We start from the raw sequence: 22,660 nt of genomic DNA, 5'->3' as shown, positions 1-22,660 counted from the left end.
TCCTATAAGTTAAAGAGAACCTGGCACCACATCAAAAGTGACCAGATTTCTTATATTTTATTCCTATTGCTCCCAGAGTATTCAGGTTTTTTTTTTTTTTTTTAATCCGCCAAACGGTTCTTGCAATATGGGACTTTATGTAGCGTGTCCAATAATGACCCTTTGCTAAAGATATATGGCAGATTTTTTTTTAAACAAAAACTAAAAACAGTATATTGAGGTGAGCAGAGCAAAAACTGGCCACTTTTCCCCTGGTGGCAGGTTCTCTTTAACTGGAGATTAACATAGGACTGTAAGAAAATCACTTGTAAATCTTTTGAAAGTTGTTAAGTTATGATTCTCTGTTACTCTGTAAAAAAAATCTTACAAATAAAATGTCTATGTGTAGCCCCATCCTTACACCGATAATTTCCTACCTGAACACACATCAAAGTAGCAGGTTGACATGTGCCACAGAGAACTCAGGAAACAATGTAAAGGTCACAAAATATGGAAAACACTCATCTCACCCCAATGTAACATAAAATACACAGTCATTGCGGACATTAATCACAGCATTATTTCATCACTGGAGTGTCACAAAACTTGGCACCTAAGGACACAATGTAACAAATCATACTGTTCTTATAGGGTTACTTCTACTATTAAAAGTTGTCACCTATCATCCATGGAGGGGGCTCACTCACAGTTTTGCCTAATAACACAGTCATGAATAAAGAATGGGATCTAAAAATCCCATTGGCCTAGAAGCCGATCTCCAGCTGCCAGAGCGAAGGGCAGACGTCTTGAAACATAAAAGGGACAACAATGTAAATATTGAGTCTTTACATAAATTCAATGTATTTGTCAATAAAAGTGTATATAACTGTGCTTCAGTAACCATAGAAACATCTGACGAAAAGATCTTTTTCTTGCCGGATCCGTTAGAAATCAATTTAGAATGGCATATCTTTTATCCATATAGTGTAACACTTATTGAAGTCAGTAAAGAAAAAATATTGCCTCTCCTCTAAAAGCAGCAAAAAAGTAAGACAACTATGTAGTAAAGGATGAAATGTGTGGCTAAACTGCACTTTTTCCACAACGGTATTCACAGCATTACACATCTGCAGTGGAATTACCCCTTGGGAAAGTACCCTTAATACTAATAATTAAAAAAGATCAACAGGTGTTAACCTTTACCACACATAGAAACACTTTTAGGCTATGTGCCCACGTTGCATTTATGAAGCAGAAAATTTCTGCTGCATAAATGCAAGTCCTCTCCCGGAAAAACGCATGCGGAATTCCGCACGCGTTTATCGCGCATTTTTCGCGCGTTTATCGCGCGTTTTCCACATGCGGAATTGCCTTGCGTTTTTTATGCATTGGGCAAAGGCAATTCCGCTTGCGGAAACGCAAAATTAAATGACATGCTGCGGATTTTTGAACGCGGCATAAACGCTGCGGAAAAATCCGCAGCATGTGCATAGAACTTGCGGAATCCCATTGGGGAACATGGGGTGCGGATATACATGCGTTTTTCAAGCGTTTACGCTGCGGAAATTCCGCAGCATATACGCTTGAAAAATGCTACGTGGGCACACAGCCTTAAGCATTTATGAGGAGCTTGACTTTAATTGTTTCATTAAAAGTGTTACAGATATAGCCATTTTTGATATTATACATTTGTTAAGGCTATTAGGCAAATTAAAGGGGCAACAATGTAGTAGACATGGCATACACTGTAAAAGGATGATATTGATAATCTATCATATAGATGGTTCATCAATATTATATACCCGTACAGCCCCTTTCAGGTCCATATGGTCCAATCTCATCATGGAAGGTCACTAAATTATGCAGAAAATGGATTATAGGCATTTATTTTGGATTACACTCTTTATGGAATTACTAGATGAATGTGACGCTGGGTCACTTCTCACTGGCAAGCCATGAGGAGGGGAAGTCAAGGAGTCTGAAGTCAAATGCCAGGAGGGTACGTCATAGACAAAGATAATACAAATGGATAGTCAAAGGCAAAGTCCGGGATCAGGAAACCAAGGTCAGAGTGCGTCAAGGAAAAAGGGGTAATGTAAACAGGTAGTCAAAAAGGCAAATCCAAGGTCCGGTAACAAAGATCAGAATACAGCGCAAACATACCACTGAGCTAAAAGATACAACTGGCAAGATCTGATTATAGCCAGCCAGCTAAAACGCCAGGTAATCACCCAGAACAGGTGACACCTGGAAGACCCTGCAGGCCCAGCCAGATTGGGCAGCTGGGCTGTCACTCACAATACAGACAGCCCAGCACGCCCCTATCCTATAGCGTGATGTAATTGTAACAGTGAAGATACTTGTCTGACTTGGTCCCCTGCCATTTGGACACTTAAGAAATTAATATTCTTTTCACCATATTGGAGACAAGAAATAGTTTGTATACCTTGAAATCAGGGCTGTGGAGTCAGTAAGCCAAACCTCCGACTCCTCAATTTCCATGACACAGACTCCAAGACTCTGACTCCCTCATACATGGCTCATGTTTAAGTGATAAATTTACTGTAGCACAGATTAATTTCAGCTAAAAGTCTAGACCCTTAAGGCCCCGTCACACTAAGTGACGCTGCAACGATCCCGACAACGATACGACCTGTCAGGGATCGTTGCTGCGTCGCTATGTGGTCGCTGGTGAGCTGTCAAACAGGCAGGCTCACCAACGATCAGGGGAGCAGCAACATCGTGGAAAGAATCTTTCCACGATGTCCTGCTCCTGGTTACCAGCCTGCTGAAGCAGGAGCAGGCTGGTAACCATGATAAACATCGGTTTACTAGAGGCACACGTGCACCTAGTAACCCGTTGTTTATCATGGTTACCACTCTGCTACGGTGAGCGGGAGGTTACCGCTCACTTTAGCAGGCTCGTAGCCATGATAAACATCGGTTTACTAGGGGCACACGCGCACCTAGTAACCCGTTGTTTATCATGGTTACGAGCCTGCTAAAGTGAGCGGTAACCTCCCGCTCACCGTAGCAGAGTGGTAACCATGATAAACAACGGGTTACTAGGTGCGCGTGTGCCCCTAGTAACCCGATGTTTATCATGGCTACGAGCCTGCTAAAGTGAGCGGTAACCTCCCGCTCACCGTAGCAGAGTGGTAACCATGATAAACAACGGGTTACTAGGTGCACGTGTGCCCCTAGTAAACCGATGTTTATCGTGGTTACCAGCTTGATCGCTGCTCCCGCTGGTCACACACAGCGATGTGTGCTGACCAGCGGGAGGGCAACGACCAAAAAATGGTCCAGGACACTTTGCAGCGATCAGCGACCTCACAGCAGGGGCCTGATCGCAGCAAAGTGTCACACATAGCAACATCGCTGGTGAGGTCGCTGTTGCGTCACCAAAACCGTGACTCAGCAGCGATCTCGCTATGTGAGACGGTGGCTTTAGATCAGGAATAGGACAGACATTTATAGGACATTTCATAACTTCCCCAAATTCTTATGAAAAAATATTCTAAGGTTTGGCTTACCGACTCCACAGCCCTGAGTGGCAGATACACAATGAATGGGTCTGCAGTGCGCAGATCAAGGTTTACATACAGTGTCAGACCCCCACTAATTTGAAATCTGTGACCTATCCTAATGATCAATATCATATGCCTAGAGAACCCCTTTAGCCCATGTTTACCAGATAACCCACAGAAATGTTGGAACCCCAGAGATGACATTTTCTATGATGTTGCCCTCTATAGTAATTTTTTTCACCTATTTATAAAAAAAAAAGTTAGATAAATTTTATGATATAACACTCACGACTTTATTCCTATGATTCCTGGTATATTCAAGAAACACATTTTGGTCTTTTGTATATTTTAAGTACTGTTTGGTTTTAATTGTTTCATTACCTCCATCCTGCCAGATTCATTTTTTTCCCCTAGCCTTCTTGTAAGAGTCATAATTTTTTTTATTCATCTGCCCACATAGCTGTATGTTGCTTGTCTTGTTCTGTTTTTTGCAGGATAATTTGAAGTTTCATTTTACAATATAATGTACTGAAAAATGGACAAAATTCCAAGAAATGGTTAAAGAAAAAACAATGCTGCCATTCTTTTGGGTGTTTCATTTTTACAGCTTTTACTATGCAGTAAAAATGACCTGGCAATATGATTCTTCAGATCAGCACAACTACAGCAAGACCAAACATATAAGGTTTTTATGTGATTTAACCCCTTAAAGACCTTGGTTATTCCGTTTTTGCGATTTCATTTTTTTGCTCCCCTTCTTCCCAGAGCCATAGCCTTTTTATTTTTAATGGTCAATATGGCCATGTGAGGGCTTATTTTTTGCGGTACAAGTTGTACTTTTAAAGGCCATCACTGATTTTACCATATCGTGTACTGGAAAACGGGAAAAAAATTCCAAATGCGATAAAATTGCAAGAGATTGACAGCGGCATTTAACTGGTCGCGATACCACCCGCGGCTGTTGCGGGCACATGTCAGCTGTAAGAATCAGCTGACATGTGCCCGGTTCAGTGCGGGCTCGGCGCCGGAGCCCGTGCTGAACCTGGGGTGATGGCCTGGTGCGTGCTAATACGCCCCAGGTTATTAAGGGGTTAAAGATTGAAAAAAATCAGAAGGGTTTTTTTTAAAATTGGCTTGTATTGCAATTTTCTGACACCAGTAATTTTTTATTTTACCATTGATAAAGCTGAGTGAAGGCTTGTTTTTTGCACTGAGAGCTGATATCATTATGGGGTAAAAGCGGCGACATTTTGATAATTTTCCATTTTATTTTTTTTGGGGGGGGTGGGGAGTAATACAAACAAACGGAATTCTGATATTCTATTTTTTTTTTTTTTTTTTTACAGCTTTTACCCTATTGGTTAATTAATTTTACACTTTCATAACTAAAACTTATGGACATGGCGATACGAAATATGTTTATTTTTTTTATATTTATTTTTGAATTGAGAAAAGGGGGCGATTTAAACTCGTTTTTATTTCCTTATGCTTTTTAAAATGCTTTTTTTTTTTTATTATTTTTATTTTTTAGTTCCCATAGGTTCAAGTCCTGGATATATATCACAGCTGCCACCTGCCTATTCTATACACCCACAACCAACATGTGATGTTCATATACGTCACATGTTGAGAAGGAGTTAAAGTTTTACTAAAAAAAAAAGCTCTGTTTGCTATCATGGGTTTGTTAAGACCATTATACCTTAACAAGGACTTATATGTGAAGTAGTAACATAATAGCTTCTACCTGCAGAGTACCAGACACGTAATTCTTATGTCAGTGGTTTGTTTTCATGCTGTTACTTAGCCAAAGACGCGGGAGTAGAGAATGTGGTTGTGTTATATATGAAGCCCAGCAGGTCTGTATTATCTTTTGGCCAATTCTATACATGGAATCTTCAAACAGTTGCAAAGTATTTAGAATAAATGGGGTGTAAACATAGCCTAAGAGTGCACTATGTCAGCGTGCCAACCAAAGATGCCACTATGTCAGTGTGCCAACCACAGATGACACTATGTCAGTGTGCCAACCACAGATGACACTGACAGCGTGCCAACCATAGATGCCATTATAACAACCATAGATGCCACCATGTCAGTGTGCCAACCACAGATGACACTGTCAGTGTGCCAACCACAGATGACACTGTCAGCGTGCCAACCATAGATGCCATTATATCAACCATAGATGCCACCATGTCAGTGTGCCAACCACAGATGCCACTATGTCAGTGCGCCAACCATAGATGCCACTATGTCAGTGCGCCAGTCAGATGCCCCATAATGCAATCAAAGATATGTCACTGTAAAAGCATGCAACTTCCAGCTTTGCATATACTCATAAGTGCCAACTACAGAGAAGCCCTTAAGAGTGCTAGTCATAGAACTCCGTACAGTGTCAGACACCACATGTATGCAAACATATGTACGTATAGCATAATACATTACACACTCGTACACCATATATACGCTACACACATTACATGAACACCATAGACCAATTTTATAAAAGACCTATTAAAGTTGGGGGGATCCCTGTTGGAGACTTTACATTATAGTCCACTAGCTTCATATTACACCATTACCTAAACACTAATAAATATATATATATATATATATATATATATATATATATATTATACTTGGCACGACACACATGCCAAGTATAAACTATATACAGTGCCTTGTGAAAGTATTTGGCCCCCTAGAACTTTTCTACCTTTTGCCACATTTCTGGCTTCAAACATAAAGATATAAAATTCTATTTTTTGGGGGAAGAATCAACAAGTGGGACACAATCATGAAGTGGAATGAAATTTATTGGATATTTTAAACGTTTTTAACAAATTAAAAACTGAAAAGTGGGGCGTGCAATATTATTCGGCCCCCTTGAGTAAATACTTTGTAGAGCCACCTTTTGCTGCAATTACAGCTGCAAGTCGCTTGGGGTATGTCTCTATCAGTTTTGCACATCGAGAGGCTGAAATTCTTGCCCATTCTCCCTTGCAAAATAGCTCGAGCTCATTGAGGTTGGATGGAGGGCGTTTGTGAACAGCAGTTTTCAGCTCTTTCCACAGATTCTCGATTGGATTCAGGTCTGGACTTTGACTTGGCCATTCTAACACCGGGATACGTTTATTTTTGAACGATTCCATTGTAGATTTTGCTTTATGTTTGGGATCATTGTCTTGTTGGAAGATAAATCTCCCAGTCTCAGGTCTTTTGCAGACTCCAACAGGTTTTCTTCCAGAATGGTCCTGTATTTGGTTCCGTCCATCTTCCCATCAATTTTAACCATCTTCCCTGTCCCTGCTGAAGTAAAGCAGGCCCAAACCGTGATGCTGCCACCACCATGTTTGACAGTGGGGATGGTGTTTTGAGGGTGATGAGCTGTGTTGCTTTTACGCCAAACATATCGTTTTGCATTGTGGCCAAAAAGTTTGATTTTGATTTCATCTGACCAGAGCACCTTATTCCACATGTTTGGTATGTCTCCCAGGTGGCTTGTGGCAAACTTCAAACAAGGTTTTTTATGCATATCTTTGAGAAATGGCTTTCTTCTTGCCACGCTTCCATAAAGGCCAGATTTGTGCAGTGTACGACTGATTGTTGTCCTATGGACAGACTCTCCCACCTCAGCTGTAGATCTCTGCAGTTCATACAGACTGATCATGGGCCTTTTGGCTGCATCTCTGATCAGTCTTCTCCTTGTTCGAGATGAAGGTTTAGAGGGACGAACGTGTCTTGGTAGATTTGCAGTGGTCTGATACTCCTTCCATTTCAATATGATCGCTTGCACAGTGCTCCTTGAGATGTTTAAAACTTGGGAAATCTTTTTGTATCCAAATCCAGCTTTAAATTTCGCCACAACAGTATCTCGGACCTGCCTGGTGTGTTCCTTGGTCTTCATGATGCTCTCTGCACTTGAAAAAGAACCCTGAGACTATCGCAGTGCAGGTGCATTTATACGGAGACTTGATTACACACAGGTGGATTCTATTTATCATTACCAGTCATTTAGGACAACATTGGATCATTCAGAGACCCTCACTGAACTTCTGGAGTGAGTTTGCTGCACTGAAAGTAAAGGGGCAGAATAATATTGCACGCCCCACTTTTCAGCTTTTAATTTTTTTAAAAATATCCAATAAATTTCGTTCCACTTCACGATTGTGTCCCACTTGTTGTTGATTCTTCCCCAAAAAATTAGAATTTTATATCTTTATGTTTGAAGCCAGAAATGTGGCAAAAGGTAGAAAAGTTCAAGGGGGCCAAATACTTTCACAAGGCACTGTATATACACACCTCACCGTATATACGCAACACACTTATACACTGCACACATATGCCATATATCTATAATATAAAGGGAGATGCGTGTCTCTGTCTGAAGCCTATATAGACTGCGCAAGCGCGACACACGCCTGCGCAGTCTGGCTCCAGACAGAAGCACGCATAGAGCCGTTAAAGGTAAGAGAAGTGACTATGGCGCCAGAGATCACGGTATGCGTAGACACTGAACGCATACCGCGATCTCCGGCGCCATACTTACCTGACCGGGAGGAGCGTTGCCGCGGAGCCTCTCTTCGCCAGAGACCGGGGCAGGAGTGAGGCGTTGGAATCGATCGGCGCATGCGCATAGCGCTATCCGGCGCCATTTTACTGAAGACACATTTGCAGTGTGTCCTCAGCAAAATGGCGCCGGACAGCGCGGTATGGGCACGCGCATACTCTGACACCACACTCCTCCCCCGGCAGAACAGGACTCCGCAGCGCTGGAGCACAGGGTAGAAAGGTGAGTATAAGTATTCATTTTTTTGCATGTGTGTGCAGCGTGGAAGGGAAGAGGGGTGCCACACATACCAGGATTGGGGGATGAGGGGTACCAAGCATACCAGAATGAGGGGTGAGGGGTACCACACATACCAGGATTGGGGGATGAGGGGTACCACACATACCAGGATTGGGGGATGAGGGGTGCCATGCATACCAGAATGAGGGGTGAGGGGACCAGGCATACCAGAATTGGGGGATGAGGGGTACCACACATACCAGGATTGGGGGGGTGTGAAGGGACCATGCATACCAGGATTGGGGGGTGAGGGGACCATGCATACCAAGATTGGAGGATGAGGGGTACCATGCATACCAGGATTGGGGGATGAAGGGTACCATACATACCAGGATAGGGATGAGGGGTGCCATGCATACCAGGATGAGGGATTGGGTACCATACATACCAGGATTGGGGGATGAGGGGTGCCATGTATACCAGATTTGGAATGAGGGGTGCCATGCATACCAGGATTGGGGATGAGGGGTGCCATGCATACCAGGATTCGAATGAGGGGCCATGCATACCAGGATAGGGATGAGGGGTACCATGCATACCAGGATAGGGATGAGGGGTACCATGCATACCAGGATAGGGATGAGGGGTACCATGCATACCAGGATGAGGGGTACCATGCATACCAGGATAGGGATGAGGGGTACCATGCATACCAGGATGAGGGGTACCATGCATACCAGGATAGGGATGAGGAGTGCCATGAATACCAGGATTGGGGGTGAGGGGTGCCATGAATACCAGGATTGGGGGATGAGGGGTGCCATGAATACAAGATTTGGAATGAGGGGTGCCATTAATACCAGGATTGGGATGAGGGGTGCAATGTATAGCAGATTTGGAATGAGGGGTGCCATGCATACCAGGATTGGGGATGAGGGGCCATGCATACCAGGATAGGGATGAGGGGTACCATCCATACCAGGATGAGGGATGAGGAGTGCCATCCATACCAGGATGAGGGATGAGGAGTGCCATCCATACCAGGATGAGGGATGAGGAGTGCCATCCATACCAGGATGAGGGATGAGGAGTGCCATGAATACCAGGATTGGGGGTGAGGGGTGCCATGCATACCAGGATGGGATGAGGGGTGCCATGCATTACAGGATAGGATGGGGGCAGCACAAATATCAGAATGGGGGCAGCAGAAATACCAGGAGGGGGGCAGCACATACCAGCATGGGAGACCATATACCAATAAAAATGCTTGCCACCGAGGCGTAGAATAGAACGGTTTCAATTGCTAATTATATATATTTGCCCCCTCCTGATTTCTTATTCTTTTGCATGTTTGTCACACTTAAATGTTCAGATCACAAAACAAATTTCAATATTAGATAAAAGATAACACAAGTAAACACAAAATTCAGTTTTTAAATGAAGGTCTTCATTAATAAGGGAAAAAGAAATCCAAACCTACAGTACCCTGTGTGAAAAAGTGATTGTCCCCTAAACGTAATAACTGGTTGGGCCACTCTTAGCAGCAACAACTGCAATCAAGCGTTTGTGATAACTGGCAATGAGTCTTTTAGGCTATCGTCTCTACACCCGGGTACCATCCGCACATTAGAACGCGCAAATTACGCAAGTACAGATGCAGTCTTGCGGAATTGGTGCGTTCTAATGCAAGTCAATGGCGGCGAAAACGCAGCGCTTCCGCAAAATAATTGGTAGTGCTGCGTTTTTTTCCGCAATGATAATCCGCAGCGGAAATTTCCGCAGCATGTGCATAGCACATGCGGATTATCATTGGGAAACATTGCTGCCCTTCTACCATGCGTTTTTAATGCGTTTCCGCAGCTGCAAAAACGCATTAAAAACGCATCGTGGGCACACAGCCTTATAATGCTCTGGAGGAATTTTGGCCGACTCATCTTTGCAAAATTGTTGTAATTCAGTCACATTGGAGGGTTTCCAAACATGAAACACTTTTTAAGGTCATGCCACAGCATCTCAATCGGATTAATGTCAGGAGTTTGACTAGGCCACTCAAAGTCTTAATTTTGTTTTTCTTAAGCCATTCAGAGGTGGACTTGCTGGTGTGTTTTGGATCATTGTCCTGCTGCATAGCCCAAGTGCACTTCAGCTTGAGGTCACGAACAGATGGCCGGACATTCTCCTTCAGGATTTTTTTGTAGACAGTAGAATTCATGGTCCCATTTACCACAGCAAGTCTTCCAGATCACGGAGCAGGAAAACTGCCCCAGAGCATCACACTACCATATTTTACTGTTGTTGTGATGTTCCTTTTCTGAAATACTTTGTTACTTCTATGCCAACTTTTGTCTCGTCAGTCCACAGAGTTTTCTGCCAAAAATCTTGGCGATCATCAAGATATTTTCTGGCAGAACGGAGACAAGCCTTTATGTTCTTTTTGCTCAGCAGTGGTTTTCGTCTTGGAACTCTGCATGCATGCCATTTTTACCCAGTCTCTTTCTTATGGTGGAGTCATGGACACTGACCTTAACCGAGGTAAATGAGGCCTGCAGTTCTTTGGATGTTGTTGTGGGATCTTTTGTGACCTCTTGGATGAGTCGTCGCTGCGCTCTTGAGGTAATTTTGGTCAGCCAGGCACTCCTGGGAATGTTCACCACTGTTCCATGTTTTCGCCATTTGTCGATAATGGCTCTCACTGTGGTTCACTGGAGTCCCAAAGCTTAAGAAATGGCTTTATAACCGTTTCCAGACTGATAAATCTCAATTACTTTGTTTCTCATTTGTTCCTGTATTTCTTTGGATCGCATGATGTCTAGCATTTGAGGATCTTTTGGTCTATTTCACTTTGTCAGGCAGGTCCTATTTAAGTGATTTCTTGATTGAGAACAGGTATGGCAGTAATCAGGCCTGTGTGGCTAGGGAAATTGAACTCAGCTTCCCAAAGATGTGATAAACCACAGTTAATTTATGTTTTAAGGGGGAGGTGCAATCACTTTTTCAGACAGGGCCCTGTAGGTTAGGATTTCTTTTTCCCTTTTAAAGACTTTCATTTAAAAACTGCATTTGTGTTTACGTGTGTTATCTTTGTCTAATATTTTAATTTGCTTTTTGATCTGAATCATTTAAGTTTAACAAACATGCAAAAGAATAAGAAAACAGGAAGGGAGCAAACACTTTTTCACACCATTGTATAGAACATATACCATACATATACACTACACGCACACATACACCATGACTATATAATTTCACTACATATATGTTATGCACACACACAAATACCAATACTCAATATACAGTGCCTACAAGTAGTATTCAACCCCCTGCAGATTTAGCTGGTTGACACATGCGGAATTAACTTGCCATTGTGACATTTGTACTGTAGATCAGCCTGGAAGTGGGAAATGCACTGCAGCAAATTTTGTTTTTGTTTTTTTTTTTGTTTTTTTTTAAAAACGTTAAAAGTTAATTCAGAGTGTCATTTATTATTCAACCCCTCAAACCACAAGAATTCTGTTTGGTCCCCCTAAATATTAAGAAGTAGTTCAGGCACCAAGAATAATGAGCTTCACATGTGTGGATTAAAGATCTCTTTTGCCAGCCTTTTCTGTCTATTTAAGACCCTCCCCAAACTTGTGAACAGCACTCAGACATGGTCAACATGGGAAAGACAAAGGAGCATTCCAAGGCCATCAGAGACAAGATCGTGGAGGGCCACAAGGCTGGCAAGGGGTACAAAACCCTTTCCAAGGAGTTGGGCCTACCTGTCTCCACTGTTGGGAGCATCATCCGTAAGTGGAAGGCTTATGGAACTACTGTTAGCCTTCCATGGCCAGGACAGCCTTTGAAAGTGTCCTCCCGTGACGAGGCCAGGCTTGTCCGAAGAGTCAAGGCTAACCCAAGGACAACAAGGAAGGAGCTCCGGGAAGATCTCATGGCAGTGGGGACATTGGTTTCAGTCAATACCATAAGTAACGTACTCCACCGCAATGGTCTCCGTTCCAGACGAGCCCGTAAGGTACCTTTACTTTCAAAGAGTCATGTCAAGGCTCGTCTTCAGTTTGCTCATGATCACTTGGAGGACTCTGAGACAGACTGGTTCAAGGTTCTATGGTCTGATGAGACCAAGATCGAGATCTTTGGTGCCAACCACACACGTGACGTTTGGAGACTGGATGGCACTGCATACGACCCCAAGAATACCATCCCTACAGTCAAGCATGGTGGTGGCAGCATCATGCTGTGGGGCTGTTTCTCTGCCAAGGGGCCTGGCCATCTGGTCCGCATCCATGGGAAGATGGATAGCACGGCCTACCTGGAGATTTTGGCCAAGAACCTCCGCTCCTCCATCAAGGATCTTAAGATGGGTCGTAATTTCATCTTCCAACAAGACAACGACCCAAAGCACACAGCCAAGAAAACCAAGGCCTGGTTCAAGAGGGAAAAAGTCAAGGTGTTGGAGTGGCCTAGTCAGTCTCCTGACCTTAACCCAATTGAAAACTTGTGGAAGGAGCTCAAGAATAAAGTCCACATGAGACACCCAAAGAACCTAGATAACTTGGAGAAGATCTGCATGGAGGAGTGGGCCAAGATAACTCCACAGACCTGTGCCGGCCTGATCAGGTCTTAGAAAAGACGATTATTAGCTGTAATTGCAAGCAAGGGTTATTCCACAAAATATTAAACATAGGGGTTGAATAATAATTGACCCACACTTTTATGTTTAAAATTTAATAAAATTCAACTGAGCAACATAACTTTTTGGTTTGTAAGATTTATGCTTCTGTTCATAAAACCTACTCTCGTTTGCAGTTTGAAGGCTCTAACTTATTTGCATCTTATCAAACCAGCTAAATCTGCAGGGGGTTGAATACTACTTGTAGGCACTGTATATACTACAGACACATATATGCCACATGTACACACAACGCACCTTATATAATCTATGCACACAAATACATACACCATGTAGACTGTGTGCAGAATTATTAGTATTTTGACTACATCATCATTTTTATGCTTATTTTCCAACTTCAAGATATTGGGGCGTGATCACAGAACCATCCAAAGTTTTGTTGCAAATAGTCAACAGAGTCACAAAAAGACACACAAACTGCCAAACATTTGAAAAAGAATCTAACATGATGCGACCAGGAAGCCATTATCCCCCAGAGCTGTCATATTCCAGAACTGCAACCTCCCTGGAGAGAAATACAAGGTGTTCAGTGCTGAGAGACACGGCCGAGGTAAGGGAGGCTGAAACCCGACCACCACTGAGCAAAACACAGAAGGTGAAACATCAAGATTGGTGAAGTATCTGAGGACAGATTTTTGAAACGTTTTATGGACTGATGAGATGAGAGTGACTCTTGAGGGACCAGATGGATGGGCCAGAGGCTGGATCAGTAATGGTCACAGACCTCTACTATAACTCAGATACCAGCAAAGTGGAGGTGGGGCCCTGCCATGGGCTGGAATTATTAACCCCTTTACCACCTTGGGTTTTTCCATTTTTGAGTTTTCATTTTTTGCTCCCCTTCTTTCCAGAGCAATAACTTTTTTATTTTTCCGTCAATATGGCCATGTGAGGGCTTATTTTTTGCAGGACGAGTTCTACCTTTGAACGACACCATTGGTTTTACCATATCTTGTACTGGAAAATGGGGAAAAAAATTCCAAGTGCGGTGAAAATGCAAAAAAAAAGTGCAATTTCACAATTTTATTTTTTTTTACAATGTTCACTAAATGCTAAAACTGATCGGCCATTATGATTCCCCAGGTCATTACGAGTTTGTAGATACCGAACATGTATAGGTTCTTTTTTATTTAAGTGGTGAAAAAAATCCAAAGTTTATAAACAAAAAAAAAAGTCGCCATTTTCTGAGACAAGTAGCGTCTGCATTTTTCGGGATCTGGGGCTGGGTGAGGACTTATATTTTGCACGCCGAGCTGAAGTTTTCATTGATACCATTTTGGGGCAGATAAAAAAACGTAATTCTGGTGTTTTCGATTTTTTTTCTCGCTACACTGTTTACCGATCGGATTCATTTGTTTTATATATTGATAGATCGGGCGATTATGAACACAGCAATAACAAATGTGTATTTTTCACTGTTTTTTAATTGTTTTATTTTGAATGGGGCGAAAGGGGGGAGATTTGAACTTTTTATATTTTTTTTTATTTTTGTTATATTTTTAAAAACTTTTTTTTACTTTTCACATGCTTCAATAGTCTCCATGGGAGACTAGAAGCTGCAATGTTCAGATTGCCATTGTGCAGCAGAACTGCTCAACTGCTATGAGCGCCGACCGCTGGGCAGCGCTCAGAGCATCCTGGCAATGACAACCGCAGGGGTCTTCTGCAGACCTCGGGTTGTCATGTCAAACCATCGGTGACCCGCGGTCAGAGATTGACAGCAGCATTTAACATGTTAACAGCTGAGGGTGGATCGCGATTCCACACGTGGCTGTTAGGGGCACATGACAGCTGACCAGATCAGCTGTCATGTGCCTGGAAAGGTGCGGGCCCAGTGCCGGCACCCGTGCCAAAGGGAAAGACCCGACATGGCCACTTTTTTGCTTTTATCTATACACTTTAATATTTCTTGTAATTAAATCTCAGTATTCAGCATAGTAACATAGTTTTTAAGGTTGAAGGAAGACCAAGTCCATCTAGTTCAACCCATTGCCTAACATGTTGATCCAGAGGAAGGCAAAAAAAAAGCATGTGGCAAACACCAAGCTCCACACTGGGGAAAAAAAATCCTTCCTGACTCCATACGACAATCAGACTAGTTCCCTGGATCAACGCCCTATCAAGGAATCTAGTATATAGAACCTGTAATATTATACTTTTCAAGAAAGGCTTCCATGCCCTTCTTAAATTTTAGTAGTGAATCACTCATTACAACATCATGCGGCAGAGAGTTCCATAGTCTCACTGCTCTTACAGTAAAGAATCCGCGTCTGATTATGATTAAACCTTCTTTCCTCCAGACGTAGAAGATGCCCCCTTGTCCCTGTCTCTGGCCTCAGAGTAAAAAGATCAGTAGAAAGGTATTTGTACTGTCCCCTCATATACTTGTACATAGTAATAAGATCACCCCTAAGCCTTCTTTTTTCCACAGTAAATAACCCCAAGTGTAATAGCCTGTCTTGGTATTGCAGACCCCCCAGTCCTCTAATAACCTTGGTCGCTCTTCTCTGCACCCGCTCTAGTTCAGCTATGTCTTTCTTATACACCGGAGACCAGAACTGTACACAGTATTCTAAGTGTGGTCGCACTAATGACTTGTATAGAGGTAAAATTATGTTCTCCTCATGAGCATCTATGCCTCTTTTAATGCATCCCATTATTTTATTTGCCTTTGCAGCAGCAGCCTGACACTGGCCACTAAACGTGAGCTTGTCATCCACCAATACACCCAGGTCTTTTTCAGTGTCAGTTTTGCCCAGTGTTTTACAATTAAGCATATAATTTTCTGCCCAAGTGCATTACCTTACATTTATCCCCATTAAAGCTCATTTGCCATTTATCAGCCCATAGATCCTCCTGTAATATAAAATGATGCAGGCATTTTAAGCTCCGTATCCGATATGATTATTACAAATACATATATAGCGGTCTAATGTAAAGTGCGGAATATTCCAGATGGTGTGGGTCAGACGGAGCCTCCAGGGTCCTAATTTACTGCTCTGGAAAAAAAAAACGTTTAACAAAAATGATAGCGCAGCCTGCGGCTATATAACGCCGGGCATAGCAGTGGAGTCTCTTATGAATCCCATTGTAATGAATGGGATCGGTCCATCTTCTGCATGAATTCCCTTTTTCTGTTCCAAGAATAGAACAGAAGAACAGAATTTCTAATGTGTGAACAGAGACAAAAGCAGAGACAGTCCTCCCAAAAGATGGACCCCAGTACGGTGCAGTCACCTCTCGCCATTCCCAACACTTCCAGCTTCTTGACAATGTTATAAAATGTGTCACACAACCACTAATATCTGCCTGTCCTGTGCACACACTGCGTCCACACTGCGGGTGATGGCACCGTACCTGGCCCGGGCTCCGGGGTCGCCTGCTCTGAGGGGCAACAAGTGCTGCCACCCGCACCCTCCGCCGCTACTTCAGGGCTGCAGCTGCGGAAGTGTCAGATCTCCGCTCCCCATGACGAAACCCCGCGGTCCCGCCCTGTCAGAAGAAAGAGTGTATTTAACGAGCATTTCTGTCCTCCCCCGGCCGCCACTGTCACATGACCGCCTGCAGCCTGGCACCTATGGGCAGAGTGGAAGCTGGTAGCATGGCTGAGTGTGGGGACACAGAGGAATGCTCTGTGCAGCCATACATGGGGGATGTGACAGCAGAGCAGGTGCAGAGTCTCAGCATGGCATGTCTGTTCTGTGCTATACTGTGAGGAGCGGCAGCGCCACCTAGCGCTAATAACATATGAGTGTGATTAAGGCGCCCAGTCTCAGCATGGCATGTCTGTTCTGTGCTGTTACTGTGAGGAGCCGGAGCAGCAGCACCACCTAGCGGTAATAAGGTATGAGTGTGATAAAGGAGCACAGAGTCTTAGCAGGAATGTCTGCGTACTGTGAGGAGCCGGAGCAGCAGCACCACCTAGCGGTAATAAGGTATGAGTGTGATAAAGGAGCACAGAGTCTTAGCAGGAATGTCTGCGTACTGTGAGGAGCCGGAGCAGCAGCACCACCTAGCGGTAATAAGGTATGAGTGTGATAAAGGAGCACAGAGTCTTAGCAGGAATGTCTGTGTTCTGTGCAGCACTGTAAGGAGTCGCAGAGCGGCAGCGCCACCTAGCGGTAATAAGGCATGAGTGTGATAAAGGATGGAAAAGAGCGGTATCGCGACAGGCTGCAGACAACACTGCATATCGTCTTCATCATGTGTGTAGTTGTGTGTTCAGAATTAATGAACGTCCAGAGGGACCACCTGTAAGGTAAGAAGGTTCATTTCATGTCCCACCCCCTGCTATTTACTCCCCTTCTGACGACTCTCTTAGTCATCCAAAGTATCTCATCTAAATTCTCACACACGGCCCCTGATTCATCAAAGCGATTCCGTATTAAACGCTTTGAAAAGTCGCCATTTTTTTTACGGAACACGGATTTGGGTAAAACATTTGCAACTTTTTGTGTTTTCACACCAGTCTCATTCAGCTCTGCGAAAATGGGCAAAGCTGGTGCTGGATGGGTGATGATGCCACAGCTGGTCGAAGTCATGATGAGCTGCAGCGTTCCTGATGCCAGAAATCCTGTAATAAGATTTGTGACTAGACACACGGAGGCGCACGCCACTTGTCAGATGCTCCAGATTCATTAGCGCCTCTTAAAAGGGGTATTCCCATCTCCATGATCTGGTCCCAATATGTAGTATGTGTAATAATATTAACAAATGCCTCCAATTAGAAATGTAGTATAGTTCTTCAGATTAGCTATGTCACTTACTCCATTTCACGGCATTGCAGTAGCTTAGGTATGGCTACATTATGACAACTAACTAATTGACTGTCTCTACATGAGTGGTCTATTATCTAAGCTACTACAATGCCCTGCACATGGGGTAAGCTACATAGCTAAGCTGAAGAACTATACTACATTTGTAATTGGAGGTATTTGCTAATATTATTATTATTACACCTCCTACATATTGGGATAGGATCTTGGAGATGGGAATACCCCTTTAATGAACCAGGAGTGTCTGACTCCAACAACCCAATGATGATTCGGACCCTGCATTTAAGCAGCATTTTCCCTTTTTCCGTGTTTTATTTGGGAAGCTGCTAACTAGGACATGTAAAGACCAGGTTCATACGAAAGGTTTTTATTTTGGGAGGATTTTCTGAAGCTCCATAATCTTCCCAAAAATGGATTCTAATACTCTTTGAACACTTTTCCTTTTCAGTTAAATGGAAAATCCACTTTGTAGTCGATGCCACAGGGTTTTAAAGAGTTTTTTTTCCCAACAAGGTAATGACTAAGCGTGCTGAGCGCACCAGGAACGCGTTGACGTTCTTATCTATGGATTAATGATGCAGGTGAAGATGTTTTAATCATATACAAATAAAGCTGAAGATTTTATGTTGTTGAGCTGGATTTCTTCTTCTTCTACGTTATCATCATCGTCGGTGGCAGCGACGTTAATTCCGACCAGGCAATAGCAGTGAGCTGGGTTTTCTTTCCATGTTCCAACTTCTTTAAGTTGGATTCCGTGTGGCATCCTTTCCAAGCTTGACTTTGACAAGTCAAAAGGCTGCAAAACACTATGTGAAAAAAAGCTAAAAAAAAACCCAAACAAACAAAAAAAATGAGACCCCTTTTCCTCTAAAAAAAAAAGATGGTTTCATTAAGTGGATTTCTCTGTCTCCAAAAAACTTAATGTGAACCAAAGTTAATAGTACCAGCATTAAAGTGGTTAATCAACTTTCACACGAAAAAAAAAATGTATATAATCCTTGATTTTACTCACAAAACCCCCCATGGGATGATCTTTATTACTTCAGTTTTGCTGTTTTTTTTCAAGAATTCTATCACTCCAGTGGAACATTTCTTTATATGTGCTGCTGCTGGGTTGTCAATAACTAAAAACTTGTGAAAATGAACCTATAGTGGTCCTAAAAAAAAATACATATCCAACTAACAATCCCACTACTCCACCGTAAGTCTCCTGGCTTCAACTTTTAGTAGGTGCACAAGGTGACGACTGCATCCAATCAGCACCTGCTCCTTGGCTGCAGATATCCTGTAAAAAGGCTCATTCAGACGTCCATGCACATCAGTCCGAGATTGGACCACAAATGTACGGACTGGTTGCGGATCTCCCCATCCGAACGTGACAGCTTCATGTATTTCTATTTGGCTTTCCCACTCAGGTTGGGAGAGCCACGGCCAGTCCATGCATTAGTGGTCCAATCTCGGACTGATGTGCATGGACACCTGAATAAGCCGTAAGGTGTCAGTTTTTTTGATGTATGAGAAAAATGGACCAAATTTCATCAGTGATTTTCATCACATTTTCATCTGAGTGTGGTCAGAGTTTCATCAGTTTTTTTTCACTAATGAGAAAAAAAAAAGTTTCTCCGCCTTCTCTTATCTATCAGTCAGTGCAAAATAGACAACACACGGATGGCATCCGAATGCTGCCAGATTTTTTCACGGACCCATAGACTTTCATCGTCGAGTTTGGTCCAACACTCGGATCAATATCTGATGGAACAGCCCTATAAGCTGACAGAGGTACAACTTCTGTACATGAAAAAAACGGATATGTCTTGTACGTGAAAAACTGACGTGTGAATGAGCTGTAAACCAGAAAAAAAATCCAGGAGACTATTTCTGAACCCCCTTGTTCAGATGGAATGTGACCGCTGCAGCCACTCTCCAGGCTCTTTCTTTTGGCTGAGTCAGAACATTCACTGACTGTCTGCAGGAGGAAGTTTTGAGTCCAATGTGGGGTGGGGGGGGGGACACCTGCCGCAGTACAGAAGAGCAGCAGGGGCCCGGTAGGTGGGTCCTTTTTTTTTAGATTTTAGTAAGGTACTAGTGCCATTTTCAACAGTTTTTAGTACTGGAGAACCACTGTAAAGATGAGCAGTCCCCTTACTGAATGGAAGGTGAGCTGTGCTACCCAAGAACAGTCCTCATAGTGTACAGAGGTGTGGTGTTCCGGCTCGGTACTCTGTTCACTTACAGAACTTGCCGCACCTACGAACAGCTGATCGGTCTGGGTGCCTGGAATTGGACTCCCAGGACAGAAAGAAATTCCAATTATGAATGATAAACTAAAAGGGCTCTGAGGGGACCCATTCTTTCTCCAACTGGTGTTACATGTAAGGCGTCCAGCGAGTTGTTTCGGATCTTCTTAGTACATGTACATTTTACTAACAAAGGTTTAAAAATGAATAATTTCATTTATACTTCACTATATCCAAATTTTACTGCTTCAAATATTCGCATAGACCAAGCTGACTGTGCCTTAAAGCCCTTGCTACCATCTTGGTATCCCAGTGAAAGCCAGCCAGTGGCTTGGCTTAATAGGAGACCACTATGTAAATTATTTGCTGCAAAACTGTAGTATTGCACCATACATAACTAACACTTAAAAAGGAGGCTTTTTTTTGTAAAGGCTAAAAGTATCTTTATTACAACACATTAAAAGGTAAAACACAAACTCATGTATGTAATATACAGTACAGACCAAAAGTTTGGACACACCTTCTCATTTAAAGATTTTTCTGTATTTTCATGACTATGAAAATTGAACATTCACATTGAAGGCATCAAAACTATGAATTAACACATGTGGAATTATATACATAACAAAAAAGTGTGAAACAACTGAAAATATGTCTTATATTCTAGGTTCTTCAAAGTAGCCACCTTTTGCTTTGATGACTGCTTTGCACACTCTTGGCATTCTCTTGATGAGCTTCAAGAAGTAGTCACCGGAAATGGTTTTTACTTCACAGGTGTGCCCTGTCAGGTTTAATAAATGGGATTTCTTGCCTTATAAATGGGGTTGGGACCATCAGTTGTGTTGTGCAGAAGTCGGGTGGATACACAGCTGATGGTCCTACTGAATAGACTGTTAGAGTTTGTATTATGGCAAGAAAAAAGCAGCTAAGTAAAGAAAAACGAGTGGCCATCATTACTTTAAGAAATGAAGGTCAGTCAGTGCGAAAAATTGGGAAAACTTTGAAAGTGTCCCCAAGTGCAGTTGCAAAAACCATCAAGCGCTACAAAGAAACTGGCTCACATGAGGACTGCCCCAGGAAAGGAAGACCAAGAGTCACCTCTGCTTCTGAGGATAAGTTTATCCGAGTCACCTGCCTCAGAAATCACAGGTTAACAGCAGCTCAGATTAGAGACCAGGTCAATGCCACACAGAGTTCTAGCAGCAGATACATCTCTTCAACAACTGTTAAGAGGAGACTTTGTGCAGCAGGCCTTCATGGTAAAATAGCTGATAGGAAACCACTGCTAAGGACAGGCAACAAGCAGAAGAGACTTGTTTGGACTAAAGAACACAAGGAATGGACATTAGACCAGTGGAAATCTGTGCTTTGGTCTGATGAGTCCAAATTTGAGATCTTTGGTTCCAACCACTGTGTCTTTGTGCGATGCAGAAAAGGTGAACGGATGGACTCTACATGCTTGGTTCCCACCGTGAAGCATGGAGGAGGAGGTGTGATGGTGTGGGGGTGCTTTGCTGGGGACACTGTTGGGGATTTATTCAAAATTGAAGGCATACTGAACCAGCATGGCTACCACAGCATCTTGCAGCGGCATGCTATTCCATCCGGTTTGCATTTAGTTGGACCATCATTTATTTTTCAACAGGAGAATGACCCCAAACACACCTTCAGGCTGTGTAAGGGCTATTTGACCAAGAAGGAGAGTGATGGGGTGCTACGCCAGATTACCTGGCCTCCACAGTCACCAGACCTGAACCCAATTGAGATGGTTTGGGATGAGCTGGACCGCAGAGTGAAGGAAAAAGGGCCAACAAGTGCTAAGCATCTCTGGGAACTGCTTCAAGATTGTTGGAAGACCATTTCCGGTGACTACCTCTTGAAGCTCATCAGGAGGATGCCAAGAGTGTGCAAAGCAGTCATCAAAGCAAAAGGTGGCTACTTTGAAGAACCTAGAATATAAGACATATTTTCAGTTGTTTCACACTTTTTTGTTAAGTATATAATTCCACATGTGTTAATTCATAGTTTTGATGCCTTCAGTGTGAATGTACAATTTTCATAGTCATGAAAATACAGAAAAATCTTTAAATGAGAAGGGGTGTCCAAACTTTTGGTCTGTACTGTATATATATATATACACACACACACACATATATATATATACATACACACGCATATATATATATATATATATATATATACACACATACATATATATATATACACACACACACACACACACGAAGAAATTGTATCATATAAAGCACTGCTATATCTCTTAAGTCTGTCATATATCAAATCAGTGCATACAAATTCATATATGGTGAGAATAACATATTATATAAGTAATGAGCTTTAATCACTAATAGGAGTGATATATCACTCAATTGTGACAACAGTGACCTACAATATTATGACTAATGTTGGAGTCATATATGAATATAGTCATACTCAAGATATAAGGATTCCTGATAAACCCCTATAATCAAAACTAACATCCATATAATGGTATTATAGATGATCAAGTGAGTAAACGCATATATACAGACACATTATAACAGTATATATACTCTAGAGGTAACATTACCAGCAGCCAGGGACCCACCACACCCATACATAACTAGCGATGAAGGATATCAGGTTCAAGTCCACTTAAG

General features: G+C 42.7%; 1 protein-coding gene across 3 annotated transcripts in view; it reads right to left on the bottom strand.

The window, feature by feature from the left end:
- Positions 1 to 22,660, bottom strand: part of TEC (tec protein tyrosine kinase) — a 219,320-nt gene that overhangs the window by 162,504 nt on the left and 34,156 nt on the right. Inside the window, exon 1 of one of the 3 annotated variants that reach the window (XM_073645529.1) lies at positions 16,349 to 16,698. The exons of the other annotated variants lie outside the window; for them this stretch is intronic. The gene's annotated coding sequence lies outside the window, so the exon portion shown is untranslated. Of the gene's footprint in view, positions 1 to 16,348; positions 16,699 to 22,660 lie in introns of those variants that run through there. 3 annotated transcript variants of the gene reach the window in all.

This window comes from Phyllobates terribilis, unplaced genomic scaffold (genome assembly GCF_046119375.1).
Source record: "Phyllobates terribilis strain yellow unplaced genomic scaffold, ASM4611937v1 Scaffold_1__5_contigs__length_1240528914, whole genome shotgun sequence".
Lineage (NCBI taxonomy): Eukaryota > Metazoa > Chordata > Amphibia > Anura > Dendrobatidae > Phyllobates > Phyllobates terribilis.
Note: the sequence above shows the minus strand (reverse complement) of the source record. Positions and strands in the feature narration are given on the sequence as shown.